This window comes from Galleria mellonella, unplaced genomic scaffold (assembly GCF_026898425.1).
Source record: "Galleria mellonella isolate WM207_F2 unplaced genomic scaffold, CSIRO_AGI_GalMel_v1 utg312, whole genome shotgun sequence".
Lineage (NCBI taxonomy): Eukaryota > Metazoa > Arthropoda > Insecta > Lepidoptera > Pyralidae > Galleria > Galleria mellonella.
Genome location: NW_026442074.1, coordinates 6,498,965 through 6,513,486, shown reverse-complemented (window position 1 = coordinate 6,513,486; position 14,522 = coordinate 6,498,965). Strand labels below are relative to the sequence as shown.

Here is a 14,522-nt window from a genome sequence, read left to right as displayed (position 1 = left end):
CGATAGCCCATACATTTTCTCACCTTACTAAATTGAATAGCAAGCACGTACTTTCCTTTTATAGGTTACTGACAAGTTACAGGACTGGAACGGTATTTGCGTATATACAGGGTAAAATAGAAATCGTACAGCTAATAAGTAAAACGTTTTGGTCTCCCATACTGGAGAGAGACGGGTTTGTTAGTAATGCAGTCTACCAGTCTCATTGCTAGCAATATACCCTGTTAGCCTACCTCCACGTGGTCCCCCCGAAAAATCATCGTGCTGAATTCCAGGTGAATCCATTACGATGGGCTAACTTGCAGCTTCCATTTCATTTCTCACTGGTGCCCTGCCAGTGTATACCGTTAACGCAGATGGGCTTACCATTCCATTAACATCCATAAAAAAAATAAAAAATCTCTTATACTAATTTAACAATTTGACGCGCCATGTCGTTAGGGAAGTTCAAAATTTTTTTGTCGCTCTTTCCTTTGAGAATATATTAAATTTCATTGTTAGAACATTTTCCATCAGACGAGATCGTGATCAATCGCGGGACCCTATAACAGTAAAAAAAAAAATAAGAAAAGCGCTCCCTTCAGAAAATGCTAATAATTTCGATTACACTGTTTGTATCGAGAAAGGCTATACGAGTTTTGGAGTTCTGACAACTATTAGTTAATTGTTGTGTTGTTAATTGTTGTAAGTGTAGTGTAAGCCTTACATTTGAGTACAAGCATGCAAAATTTACAAAAAAAAAATAGCATACAAAATGTCCTCGTCTACACAAGAATTAATTTTTAATCTTATTATTTATTTTAGACTTCAAAAAGGAGTTTTTGAATTCGCTTATATTTTTTACTATACGTATGAATAATATAAGCAACTAGATATTAATTTTGAGTAATGAGAATAAATTTAAAACGGATAATTAAACGTAATGTAGTTAAGACGTATTACTACTAAAAACCCCCTTATCCATAAAAACTAATCCCCTTATTCATAAAAACCTCTCATATACCTATTTTAGCTAAGGAACTGTTTTGTCTGTTTCTTTTGTGTTAAATTCTTAGTTTGAATGAAAGTGAGAAAACAGTGTAATAGTTGAAATAGGTTTGTATGAGGTTTTGGTTTTTATAAATAAGGAGGTTAGTTTATAGGTCCTTAGAGTAATTATTTTCCTTTAACATCAAATTGAAATTTCAATTTTAAAGGCAGAGAATGATACTTCGGATTGGACTTCATTTACTCCAATGTTGGTTCCATATTTTATCATGATTGAAGTTGCTTGAGACTTTATGCTATTTCTTATTATGTAGTAAAATCATAAAATTTAAGTACACATGTAAGTACATTAAATACGGATTTTTTCAAGATTTTTGACCTGATTTCCATGAGTCTTTTTATTATCGGTATGTTATAAAAAGGTTTAAATCAACATATTATAATTGCAACATAAATTAATAGCTTCACTGCATAGATAGTCTATGGTCCGTGGTGCCCATTGTTTGGTGCAGTGGTTTGCGGTATAGTGTGCGAGTGGTCGCCCTCCACTCAAGGTGAGGCAGCCGACTGACCGGTCGCATTCCACACACTACTTCGTTTTTTACCATTGTTGGCCGATGAAAAACCTTTGCTCCTAAAATGCATTAGAGGACAGGATACATTAATTTATTAAATAAATACTAAAAGTGGCGTTAATGAGTTAAAAAACTATTTAATTTCTCTTCATGGACTTTGGATTTTGGGAATTATGAGCGTACCTGAAAAGCCAAAGTATTTAATTATATTTTAATCTAGTCCTTATCTAAAATTTTAGACTAAGACTTTCTGTAGACATTGCTCATAGAACCAGATTCCAAGATTCATTGACCAGGATAAAAATTAGTCTATTATAAAGTATCAAAATGTAACAAACAAACTCATTTTCGCATTTACCTTTATCCTTAAAACTAAAACCTACTGCAAATATACTCTAACTGCACTACACTGTTTTGTCACTTTCTTTCAAGTTGGAATTTATTGTAAAAGAAAGAAAAAAGTATTCAATAGCTAAATAGGTTTATGAGAAATTTGACGTTTTTATAAATAAAAAGGTTAAAATATTAGTAAGGATTATAATTAAATTAACCGTGTCCATGACGTTATTCGCGTAACCGTTTTAAAATAAAGGTAGTGAGATTATTATACAATAATAATTTTGTTACGATTGTAGTGCCTTTCTTTTTTCTGAGCAAAATCTATTTATGCAAAATACTTATTACTATTGCATAACTATAACTTTTTTCTTGTTAATACATATGTCTAGAGCATTCTGACGAAGTCGCAGATACATATACTAGTATATAAATACAGAAATCTCTTAGTTAGAAGCGTTATCTACAGATCACAGATCTAAAGATCTGTAGTACATTCGTGTATCTGTCCAATTAACGTCTTAAACATGCGAAGTCGACTAGAATCTCTCTCTCTGCTAACTAGTATCAAATAGTGAGTAATATAAGTTGACATCGAGTAATTTATTGACGCCAATATCAATCAAAAGACAGTTGTAAATTCTAGAATTCAAATATACTCGTATTATGCGTGAATAGATGACTCGAATTGGTATTTATTTATTTAAAAATATGTAACAACAATAACTTAATTTTACAATTTAATAATATTCTAGAAAGCTATATAGCTTTATACATATATATGGTACCAGTTTAGTGCGTGGTGCTAGTACACGTGATAAGAAAGATAGGCTAAGTTTAGTTTGGTAACAACCTGATCTTTTGAAAATGATCTTTTTTAATAAAATGTAAAGATTTACTAGTACACGAGCTTTAACAGTGACATATACTAAGGATATATAAAATATGTATACTACATTTACTTGCATTAATGGTTGTTTCTATAGTCTATTTAAATATAACTTATGTAATGAAAACATAAACAAACATAACTGATTACGATCATAGATAGTCCGCTGATGTCCTCCAATAGCAGTACAAATAAAAAATTGATTAATTAATTGAATGTTTCGATATGTTAATAAATTCATTTGGCGAGATTTTCTATAATAATTCCGTTAAAACATGGTTAGTTATTCATTAATTTTAATTTTAATTAAAATTAACATGTCATAAAACATCTTTTACAGTAACAACATAGATAACAGATTTAATAAATGGCGGCACCTTGTTCTACTTCACGAGCTCTATTGAAACCGACCACACTGTCAAAATTTCAAATTAAGTTAGGTCAAGACTTATTCTATTCTTTAAAAAAAAGAACAAATCATTATTATATATTTTGAAAAATAATATATATCAATAATTTATTATTTTCTAAAGAAAATCTTTTTAAAAAAATTTCTCGTAAAATACGTGTGTTCGTGATTAAATAAAAAATAAAAACTTGCTCAGTGCAATATAAATTTTTGCTATATACTAAAACATCTTTTAATATAGATAATTTAAACACAGTTAATGTAAAGGTACTAGAACATGGTCTTTTTGCACAATTAATGAACGTCGTAGACAACGTGTCACCTAGTAATCCTGAGATATGATGATGGTTTCTCCAGTGAATTGTGGGCGCACATAAATTTCCACAATGTTGTTATTTGCACAAACAGTAAGTGAAACCTAGTAAATGTAATTAAACGGATCCACTATACATATATTGTATACGCCTGTTTTCTCTCCGCGTTCCTACAACTCGACACGGCCCGAGGTCAAACAACCCAACAAATGCAAATTTGCTTATGACCGCGTATCTGAGGTATTTGTGTTAAAACAAGGACGAATCTCTAGAGAAACACTAGTGATACTGTGTATATATTTACGCTGGAAAGGTAGAATGAATTAAGCGCTATTTAGTGACTTTTACAGTAGAGCATAAAAATGAAAGGAAACAAAAAAGCAAAATTAAAATAGTAAATGTTTATTAAGTTAAAATAATTAATGTGACATCTTTTTACTTTTAACAAAAAGATTTGATTGTTGGTTTGTAATGGACAAACTCAAGAATTATTGAACGAATTTTAAAAATCTTTCACTTATGGAAAATTACAATATCCGCGATCGATCTATGCTATATATTATTTTTGAAAAATCAATCTACCTGTGTGAATTCAGAAAATTTAAAAAAATAGAAAATAACCAAAAGTTGTTGAGTGCAAACAATTATGTTGGTCATTTTGTGAATTGTCTAAATTGCCACCTAATGCTTTAGTTAATTTATTAAATAAACCATTCGATGCAGAAACAAAATTTAATTCAATGATATATGTATATAACTCAATGTCGGTTAAAGTGGTACTTTATGCACTTGCTGGCGTCAATATATGTATGAATTAATATTAATTTCTGCTCGCGACCTGTCAGCGTGCAAAGCAAAAAATTGCTTGTTACAAAGCATAATCAAGTTCTCAATTCAAAAATATTCCACCTCGCACTTACTTATGCTTAATATTATAATAATTATAATAACGTATATTTCTTCTTTGTTACAGAGTCTAAAAAGATCTGGGACATCTTTACTGTACCAAAAGTTTTAGGTAAGAAAATCAACTCATTTATTTATTCATTGTTGACAACTCAATAAATAAAGTAATAGATAAATAATTAAAATATCTATATAAAAAAATCAATAAAAATGTTCTTTACTTTTAAAAATATTCGTTTTATAACATTATTCATTATTGATTTGATAATTTTCATATCTTTATAGTAAAAAAATATTTCATGATGTTGATATTAATCTAATACTTAGGCTTATTTATCGCAAAACAGTGCCAACGGTTAACAAACATTTATATATCATATTTATGTTTTTTGTATAATAATAATTTATTCAAAAAAAATATTCAAAATAAATAATATTATTTATTTTATTTTTGTAAACACGTCATATATAAATACACATTTTTGGATATATATACATTTGATCTAAACTCGGCAAACATTCGTTTTCAAGGCGGCTTCTGATGTCATTAATCGGAAAAGAGAGGCAGTTTGCCTTCAATACGCCTGCCTACTTGTACAAAGATATTCCCTCTATTATCGTTTTGTTCATGAATAATTGATTTTACCCTTTTTGTTCTTTGTGCTCTTACTTTGTTATGTCTCTCGTATTAACTATCCTTCTAATATGAGTACAATGAATGTAAAAGTTCATAAGAAATTAAAAATATTTGTTATTCAATCTGTACGGGTAAGGTTCAATGGATTTGATTAAAATTTAGTAGACAGATAGAAAATAGAAAATAAAGATACACACAACTCTTCGTAATTTTAAATGTGATCTTATCTTTTATTCGCATATGGAGTCAGCTAAGCCCTTGCACGTCGACCCATGGAGATCTTTTGTGCTTTCCCTTCCTTTTTATCATCATTTTATAGATTCTATGTGTACTTTTGCAATATCCTGCGGTTTAAGATGTTTATAGTAGTATATATGTAATTTTTGGACTAGATTTGTCATATTTCCTTGTGTGTGCTATGTATGTATTTATATGTGTATGTTTATGTATTTTGTATGTATGTTATATGTGTATATGTATGTATATATATATATGTATGTGTATGTGTATGTATGTATGTATATATATTGTTATAGTAAGTAGTTTAATAAATTATATGTATTTGATATTTTTGTGCATTACATGTTTTTGTATTTTATGCACGAAAATTGTTGATTCACTCTTGCGCCACCTGCCCTTTTCTATCTGTTCTCCCTTAACTAAAGGTTGTCTGTAAGAGATTGCCCTAGCGATAAGACCGCCTTTTGTACCTTTATGTGTATATTTCAATCTGTATTTATGTTACTGTATTTCATTTGAATTATTCACTTGTCATTGTATATTTTTATTTATGGTGCAATAAAGAGTTAAATAAAATAAATAAATAGTTCCCTGGCTCTGGATAAGCTGCTCCTAGTTGACTCATACGCATACTTGCTAGCAAATCAGAGTTACACGTCAAGTGTTCCATAAATTCCGATTTCTCGTTGCCCAATCTTGTGCAAATTGGGTGTGTCCGACGATAGAATCATCTTGTATAGTAAATGCTTTATTGGCATATGTCTAGTTAAATCTAAATATGATAGTCGCAGGCAATTGTCAATTGTCGCCATTATGATTAGTGTAACATTTAGTGTCAAATGTTTGTTTCTGAATCAAGCGGCTGAACGAATTGAATTATTGAAATTTTATATGACTGCTAAATCACTTACCTACGCATTACAATAAATAATAAACATACCTAGATAGATATAAAACAATTGATAATAACTGTAATATATAAACTAAAGGGATTGTAAAATAAGTTACTAGTTGCATACAAAATAACTTAACGGTTAAACCGTTAAACTATTCAACCAGTATATTATTATAACGGTTAATTCTAATACCAAATTAACATTAACCCATTGATAAATATTAAATTATATGCGCATGGAAATAGTTTTACAGTTTTTTGCGACCCACATTATTCTGGTATCGAAGTGTTATGCATGAGATTAGAATATTTTATTTATTAGCTGACCTGGTAAACGTTGTTATGTTTCCTATCGCCATTCACCGGGTCCATTTTTTTTATCAGGATAAAATTTGCCGTGTGGTCTTTGCATAGAATAAACCACCCCTTCCTTCCCCGTTGGTGTCGTAAGAGGTGAATAAGGGAACTTAATGGTAGAGAGATGGGTAGTAGCGTCTTTCTTAAAACATCACCAAATACCACCGTCGTTACTACGTTTAGCAGCGTGGTAACTACTGGCAAACTTCGTGTATAATAGTATGTAAATATAGTATATATCATACACATATGTATGTATATTTGTTATTCATATATATTTATTAGTTTATATATGTATATCAATAATTACTAGTACCGCATTCGAGTATTCTGACACTGCCCTATGGTTGACTGGGAGAGAATGCTTTTAGCATTAAGTCCGCCATATACACATATTTGTACTAATGAATAAATAAATAAATCAATAAAAACCCTCCCTTTATGGGGAAGGCGTATGTTCAGTAGTGGACAGTTAACGTTGATATGACAATACGAATGAAGATAAAACTATTAGGTATATATCTCTCAAGTTGGACCAAACACCACAGATTAACAAAATTTTCATTAATATCGTCTGAGCGGTTTCGTAGATTAGTATGAACAAACATCGTAACATAAGGTTTTTATATATTAAGATCTCAATCAGGCAGCCATGTTCAGTTCAATCTGGTATATTTTTCTAGATGAGATTTCATCTGCGAGACCGGGATAAATCTATTGACAAAGATAAATATTATATAAAATTCTATGATGAATGATTAAGCCGTTAAAGTACTAAGAGATGACAAACAAATAAACTTACTTTATAAATTATGTCAGTAAGGAATACATACCCTATTTATTTCATGATAATGGTAGTCTCCTTCATTCTAAGTAAAAAATAGTTGAAAAACAATAAACAAATGAACAAATTAGCAAACCCGTTTAGAAATCTTTAGAACCTGTTTACTCAGGCAACGCTTTTATGATTATTTAATTCATGTTCGCCATTAAAAAGGCCGCAATATAATAATATGGTAATGCGACAGTAAAGTCCTGCTCTATAAATTTAAATTCTAGTCTAATGCAATATTAACCGATTTCCGCTAAATAAATTCCACTTTTTAATTGGTTTGCAAAATTATTGCAACAAGATTTGCATGCCAGTCACATATGAATATGCGACTAGATATTTTCTTGTAAGAGTCCATAGACTGTGTTTTTATTTCGTAATTACCTACTGTGATTTTAATTTATTTATTTATATATATTTGTATATAAAATAAATCAATAATAATAATATATCACTAATAGTATAAATATTAGGTTATAACAAAAATGCACCTAATTTATTGATGTTTACATTAAAATATATTAATTACAAATTTTTTAACGACTTAATCGATGACATCAGGATATATTGATTGACCCGGATAAAAAGTATTTTTCTTCACCTCTAATATTACATATAAGCTAAATTTTATGATTACTTAGTAAGGGCTAGCGCCTTGCTAAATTGTAACCTAACCTATACAAACCTCCCAAAGAAACATTTAAATACCAGTGTAATTCCTATTAAAATTCGTTCCACAGAAGTAAAGAGAGAAATAGATAGATGAAGACAGTGACCTTGTTTTATACTACGAATATTTAAAGACAATCAACCTTATTCATAAAAAATAAAACCTCAAGCAAATAAAACAGTTCACTATTGCAGTGCTTTGTCACTTTCAAATTGAGAATTTAGTGCAAAACAAAGAGACAAAATACTTTAATAGCTAAAATACGTTAATGAGAGGTTTGACGTTTTTATAAACAAAGGGGTAACTGTAACCCCACATATAAATCTAATACATATATGGTTCATCTCATTGGAATCAATTTAGCTCTAATAAAATAGCAATAATATAACCCAAGGTATAAAAGTCGTTAACTATAGGTATATGGCGTGTGCTGCGAAAATTACAAAAAAGTTCCCGGGGTTATACAATATGTTTAAGTCACAAAGTCATAACAAATATAATTATAAGAAAATATTTTCAAAATAGTTAATCATAACGCTAGAATCGAAAGATAATGGCATTCGTATCATGATACTTATGCAACTATATAGTTGGATAGGTATATATTTCTTAAAATGAAACTATTTAATTTCATAATCAAGGTTGGTTGTGTACATGTAAATTCCTCTTTAAATTATTCGAATCTGATCTTTTGCTTAGAAGTTACGACGGAAATAAAAATGTTAAAAGTAAGAAAAATGCCACGGTGTGAGTAAATAGCCTTATGCTTAATATTATTATCTTTTATTGTTCTAAGAAAAATACTAATTTAAAATTGTAATTTATCTTTCTATCAATCTTCCCGTGTGAAGCTGGTGTGGAACGTTAGTAGTATATAAATTATTTCCTCATCTTTTATACTCCTTGGAGAAAGTTGTTAAGTACTATTAATAAAAATTATCGATAGGTTTTCAATTTGTTATATTCTTTCCGTTAACTTTGAATCTGTTACAGTTAGCGGAAAGTTGTCGTTGTTGTTCTACACAGAGGAATAAAGGTAGAAACAAAGAACCAAATAGTTCGAAACAATTAGACCTGTTTTGTATCCTACACATTTAAATAAAAAAAAAAATTGTTAAAGTTATCAAACAAATTAAATTGAATAATATTCTTTTCAAACTGATTCCACCTTTATTTTACTAATAAAATGACTTTTAAAATTGATTTTGATGTATTTTTGTAGAACAAAATGAAAAGAAATAACTTTTTTTTTTTTTTACAACTTAGAATGGCAAACAAGCTGACGGCCCACCTGATAGAAAGTGGTAACCGTCGCCTATAGACATGAGCAGTACCATGGACATAACTATTTTTGTATATATTTCTTTCACATATTATTTAACAATTCAAATTATTTATATTTAACAAACACTAAAAATAGTAATCATTGATGAAATAGTATTTACTAAACAAAATAATTAATCAATGTTGGCAAGTTAAAAATTGATATTTTGGTGTATATTTTCCAATAAATTCATATGTTTTCATTAATTTACAACCATCCTTTAATTGATTGCACAGTATGAAACTAGTGTGAAATAACCAAATTAATATAACAATTAATATATCTAATATGTCAGGTATGTATAATTTATAAAAAAGAAATAAGATATTATTAAATGTTAGAATTAATACCATCCCAGTAAGAAATCAAGTCCGGAACACGATACATTTACACCGAATTTTACCTTGAAATGTAAATAAAATTATGATGATAGGCTAATAACTATATAAACTACGAAACTATGATCTGTAATTTTACAGAATCTTATAAAAATTCCACTATAAATTATGTTATCTTAATAGTAATTTATATAACACTTATTTAAATAGTAATAGTTAAAGACAGAACTACCTTTAATAAAGTTTTATTAAGCACTACCTTTAATAAAATTTTATTAAATCATATTTGGTAACACTCGTATTTGGTATCGTCAACACGCATTGGTATTTATCATTAGGATGAGTGACATGTGAAAACCTTCAATTAGAACATATATTGTTACATAAATCAATAAGTAAAGGTAATTTGACGAGATAGATATTATCGAGTAAACCTGTTTATGTCAATTTTCAACCTTCACAACTACGAAATAGAGTTGTAAACGTTGAGATGAAAAGTGATTTGTAGGATGATGTAATGAAGACATGCCTTGAAGTCACAATGGTTACGCCTTTCAATCATTTTCTAATTTGACTTATAAATTGATTGAAAGTTAATTGATGGATCATCCGCCTACATTTTGTATGTTTAAACAATTATAATTAATCCGTGAAGGTTCTACGTTCATAATTGGACATCAAGATCAAGAATGATAATGATGACCTTGGCAGTTAAACACACTAATTCATCTTAGTCCTGGATTTAATCTTCGCACGTAACTTTTATATTCATGTGTATGTCTGTCTGTCTGTACTCATCTGGATAAAAATATTAAACCACTATATAATATTAAATCATTAACTAATGCATGTATTCATCATATTATTATATCAGCCATGTTTTCGATCGTTCGCAAATCAACCGAAAATAAATGTTCGAAAAAATATGTTTTTATATTTTCTAAAGAGATTAATAGGTTGTATTATTCAAATTTAACAAATTTTATTCTTTTGTTTTTCATTTTCATTTAAGAGTTTCCTCTTGTCGGTGCAACTAATTCATGCATCTTCCTCCAGCCAGCTCTATCCCAGGCCATATCCTTTATCTCCCTATACGACATGACGCCTAGTGTTTCCTTTATCTGTCCCATGTAGTTAATCCTCGGTCTTCCTCTTCCTCTTTTGCCCTCTCTCTTTCCTTCTATTATGCTCTTAAAAAAATCGTCATGTCGTATAAGGTGGCCCAGCATTTTGCCTCTTCTATTCTTTATTATTTTAATCAATGTTCTCTTCTCGTTTACGTTTTTTAGGACTTCCTCGTTCGTTAGTTTTTCTGTCTAGCTTATCCTTTCCATTCTCCTCCATGTCCACATTTCGAAAGCCTCAAGCATCTTTCTTTCCTTCTGCGTCATTGTCCATGTTTCACACCCATATAATGCTATGCTCCAAATATAAGTTTTTATAAATTTCTTAAGGATTATTTTGGATATTTTTGATGTAAATATATGTTTTTTCTTGTCATAGGCCTGTTTTGCGACCGTTATTCTAGTTTTAATATCCAATGTGCACCTAGCGTCTTCTGTGATTATACTTCCCAAATACTTAAAGTTACTAACATTTTGGATAGGTATATTATTTATCTTAATTTGACTTTGGGTTTGCAGTTCAATTGGCTTTTTAGAAGTACTGAGTATTTTGGTTTTATTTGTGTTAATTTTGAGTGACATTTCCTTAAAAATTTTTTCCATAAAATTTAATTACGTGTTTCTGCTATTGCTACTATGTCATCGGCGAATCTAATGAATTTAATTACTTTCCCATTGAATTGGACACCGTTATCTGTTTTACGTTTCACCTTATTCTTTTGTTACGATTCTAATATTTTTTTCTGTTCACTTCTACAATAAACACCGTTCTTTTACCATCATTTTCTTTATGCTTTTTATTCCAATATTCCTCCAACAAACAAACCACTAAAAAACTAACCCTATAAGAGGAGTTTTATCAGCAGTTGCCATGCTTAACAGGCAAATTAGCAACCGTTAGGCTTTGGTGTAGATTTAAGAGGGACGCTGCTGCCCTCGTCCATTAAATTCCCTAATCGCCTCTTACGACATCCACGGGAAAGGAAGGGGTGGTAACTAATGCATATATTATATATATTAGTACCAATAATCATAAATATTTAGCCCGGACCAAGTAAGACATACTTATTACAAAATTATCTGGCGCCCATCCCAGAATGCAATGTACAAAGACATGACTGATGTGCGACGTAATTTTATGGAAGTAGCACTCTCTGAGGAATAATTTTAAATATGCCAATAATTTAAACTTAAACATATTACAGATTATAAAATTATATTATGTTATTTTTTATCTATATTTTTTTTATTCAATAAATATGACAATTAAACAAACTGGCGCCTAATGGTAAGTGGCCACTGCAATTTTGAAAGTTTAATTTTAAAGTTTCGTAAATATACATGATATTTTAGTGTAATATCTACCGGTTTAACTTATGTATAATTTGGTCAAGAAAATTCGACTAATTTTTAAGTTACACGATTGTTAATATTATTAAAATAGCCACTACAATATTTCTGCGTAAACATTCCATTTTTATCTATAAAATAAGGTTAGTCTATGAAGGGTACATTACCCTATTATTGATTACATTACAGTGCATTCTGTGTCATGCATAATGCTATTCTTGTCTGCAGATTACAATTAATAATTTTCATCAGGTGCATAGACGGTCAACTTTTTTGCCAACACCGGTTGTATAAAAAATTACATTCCTGAATCAACCGCAGTGGCATATCGAAAGATCAAACCGCTCGTTCGAGTAGCGGCGCGTTGTTGCGTTAATGATGATAAAAACTATTCAAATTGATTCACGTATTCTGTACATGACTGGCACCACGAGTATTCTAGGTCAAAGAGTAGTTTAATTGTAGATGGATATTTAATTGTTTATTGAATTTAATAATACCTACAGGTACGGCTGTGCCTGTTCCACGGTAGAATAGTTCCATCTCAGAGTTCCACTATGCACGTTGGTCACAAATGATGTCTTTTTAATCTAGGACATATTAAAGTTTTACCTCTTAGTTTACAAAATATATAAAATTGTATATATTCGTTCCTTTTTTTTTACAATAAATGATTTCTAACAAAATTAGTCTAATTTCCCATTGTAATTAAAAATAAATAATATACCAAAAAAAAAAAAGAAATCAATTGAATCACATTGTTTTAAGTCGGATAATAATTAACTTGTGTTCCACAAAGAAAGCGACTTCAATTATATCAAAACCAGTTATTTGGTTTAAAAACTAAACTACTGAACTGATTTTGTTAAATATTTATGCAATTAATCTGTAAGCATATAAGAAAAACAATAGAATTTTCCAAATTGGTTCATAACTGGCACAGTTATGAGATAACAATCATTAAAAAAAACCACACAACTGAATTAAAAAACTCCTTCTTTTTGAAGTCGTTTAAAAATATAAGTTTTAGTAAATATATTAAAAAGAATGAAATTATTGCTTATTATATTAATACAGACACTACAATTTTTTTTTATATGAATACTATAATAACCATGTAAACCTAATTGGCAGTATAATTTACGATTGAAGTAGATCATACTTAGTTTTACCCACGATTTCGCCACCCAGATTGAATTATATTCACTGACCGAAATAAATAATAGCCTATATTCTTCTTAAGCTCACACAATATGCGTAAAACAAATTTCATAGCGATCGGTTATGCCGTTAAAGTGCCAAGAGGTAAAAATCAAACAAACCCACTTTCACATTTATAATATTAATAAGGATTAATGGATCGTTGCAAGCCATGTCCCTATTGCTAGATAAGATACCTGTGGTTAACCAATGGTAACCAATAATTATATTGTAATGAAGGTTCTAAGTTAACGGAACATCTACCCACATACCTGTAAGTGTCCACTGTAAGTAAGGACCTCTAACGGGATACGTGTTTAGTTATGCATTTGCTCTGAAACATGTTTACTGTTTGTTAGATCTAATTTAACGTTAGCTTTTATGTATATTTTAATATTATCCTGTTGTCTACGTAAAAACTTTTATTGCTTACAAAATTACGTAACAGATGTTTTTTCCAAATTTCTTCTTTTTTCTTTACCTAATAGCAAGTAATCAGAAATATTATTATATATATATTCTGTGTGAACATTAAACAAATATTCCAAATTGGTATAGCTGTTCCATTAACCTGTAATTAAACTTATTTGATAACGTAAACGTAATATTTTAAATTGCTTATTTAACAAAGGCATTGTATTGCTTACCATCAAGACCTAAATTTACAATAGACCTGACTTAAATGAATTATAATTTTTGTCTATAATACTTAGTGTAATGAATTTCCTGTAAGATCAGATAGAAATTGTTTAATTTTAAAGATAGAGATAGAGAATGGAGTTTCAGAATCAATATTCTTTTAAAATCTTTTTTAATTACAAAAGTTTTACTCCTTCTGAAAATGTTGTGGTCCATCAATAGGCAATATGTGTTTTGCTTTTATATGGTTTCGTGTACGAAGATTATAAAAGGTATCGTGGAAAAATCGCATAAATTATATAAACAATTATGTAAAATGTATATTTATATAATCGGGTAAAAGCGATTTATTAAATCATTCATTTCCATAAAAGGTTTGGTTGCCAATGACCGTGCAGGCAATATAGAACAGCTCGTTGCATGGAGCGACGACCTCAGAGGTTTAGACACTTGTTTGCAAATGTTTCATTGCCGTTTTTTGTGACATTATGGCAACATGT

The 14,522-nt window shown here is 29.5% G+C and overlaps 1 protein-coding gene across 3 annotated transcripts in view; it reads left to right on the top strand.

Annotated features, from left to right (window-relative positions):
* LOC113515099 (nuclear speckle splicing regulatory protein 1) overlaps nt 1-14,522 on the top strand; it is a 103,496-nt gene that overhangs the window by 38,668 nt on the left and 50,306 nt on the right. For 2 of the 3 annotated variants that reach the window (XM_026899246.3, XM_031908461.2), the window contains exon 3: nt 4,484-4,528. The exons of the other annotated variant lie outside the window; for it this stretch is intronic. The gene's annotated coding sequence lies outside the window, so the exon portion shown is untranslated. The remainder of the gene's footprint in view (nt 1-4,483; nt 4,529-14,522) is intronic. 3 annotated transcript variants of the gene reach the window in all.